The sequence below is a fragment of the Lathyrus oleraceus genome, chromosome 7, assembly GCF_024323335.1.
Source record: "Lathyrus oleraceus cultivar Zhongwan6 chromosome 7, CAAS_Psat_ZW6_1.0, whole genome shotgun sequence".
NCBI classification, from domain to species: domain Eukaryota; kingdom Viridiplantae; phylum Streptophyta; class Magnoliopsida; order Fabales; family Fabaceae; genus Lathyrus; species Lathyrus oleraceus.
In genome coordinates, this window is record NC_066585.1 from 302,008,438 (window position 1) to 302,010,009 (window position 1,572).

General features: G+C 41.3%; 1 non-coding gene across 1 annotated transcript; it reads left to right on the plus strand.

Moving 5' to 3' along the window:
- Nucleotides 1–613: 613 nt before the first annotated feature.
- LOC127108900 (small nucleolar RNA R71) lies at nucleotides 614–721 on the plus strand. Its single transcript, XR_007796398.1, has one exon. It is a non-coding gene; the product is annotated as a small nucleolar RNA R71 (small nucleolar RNA).
- The last annotated feature ends 851 nt before the right edge of the window (nucleotides 722–1,572 follow it).

The window sequence follows — 1,572 nt, forward strand, 5'->3', positions numbered from 1 at the left end:
TTCTTTATTTTGCTGAGTCTGGCCCGATATGAAGCTTTCCATGATCTTCTCAAGGTTATACTTCTGGGGCACAACTTGCATAGGTTGATTTGGTTTTTGGGCTTGATAACCTTGCGGTCTTTGAGGTGCATTATTTTGGATAGGGTTCTGGTTTTTATAGGAGAAATTTGGATGATTCTTCCATCCAGGGTTGTAAGTGTTTGAAAACGGGTTACCTTGGGTGTAATTCACTTGGTCGGTATTTAGTTCGTTCAAAAGGTTACACTCCGCCGATTCGTGTCCTTTAGATCCACAGAGTTTGCACTCTGTGTGGACTACTGCTACGGTGTTAGTGTTTGTAGACATATGTTCGATCCTAAGGGCTAAAGTGTCCATTTTTGCCTGCATCATGTCTAGAGAGCTTACCTCATGTATTCCACCTTGGGTCTCCTTTTTCTCTATTGATGCTCATTCAGTTCCCCATTAATAATGGTTTTGGGCCATATCCTCAATTAGGTCACAAGCTTCTGGATAAGGTTTGTTCATCAGCGCACCACCCGCGGTAGCGTCGATGCTCATCTTGGTGTTATAATGGAGCCCATTGTAGAAGGTATGAACGACCAGCCATTGTTCCAGGCCATGGTGTGGGCAGACTCTTAATAGCTCTTTATATCTCTCCCAAGCTTCGAAAAACGATTCTCCTTGGTTTTTGAGCAAATCTAGTTATTTGGTTTCGAAGAACAACAGTCTTACTAGGGGGAATATCTAGCAAGGAATACTCTCCTAAGGTCTTCCCAGGTAGTTATTGAATTAGCTGGAAGTGAATCTAGCCATGAACATGCTCTATCCCTGAGGGAGAAAGGAAATAATCTTAAACGGATCGCATCGGGTGAAGCGCCGTTAGATTTAAAAGTGTCGGCTAGTTGGATAAAAACTTTTAAATGTTGATTCGGGTTCTCAGTAGCGAGACCCGCATATTGGTTTTGTTGCACTAATTGCAACAAAGACGGTTTTAGTTCGAAATTGTTAGCAGGTATAAGGGGGTTTACTATACTCGAACTAGGTTCCTCATCAGAGGGTTGGGAAAATTCCTTAAGAGGTCGCCTATCGCGATTCTCGGCCATAACTTTCTTAATTCGGATGAGTAAGAGGCGTGTACGAGTATAACATTCGGGTTCCGCTAAAGGATCTACTAAATTTCTGGTACTACGGGTTCTTCGCATTTACCGGCTAAAAATGCCCTAGTCTATACGGTGTAACAACAGGGTACGAAATTTGACGAAGTTGGTCCCCGGCAACGGCGCCAAAAACTTGATCGCTTGGATTCGCAAGTGCACGAATAACGTCAAAGTAATATAAAAGAATATCGATCCCATAGAGACCAATCGTCAATCTATCGAATACTATCGTTATGGTGTTTATCTAAGGCAGTATAAAAGAGATTTGGGTTTTGCAAAATAACGGTAAATAATAAATGCAAGTAAAGACAGGTTGAATGTAATTCACGTCAGTTAAATGATGTTTCGATTGTCTAAATAGAACTACTTATGAGGCAATATTTTCTACTCTTGAAAATAATCCATTTAACGGGAA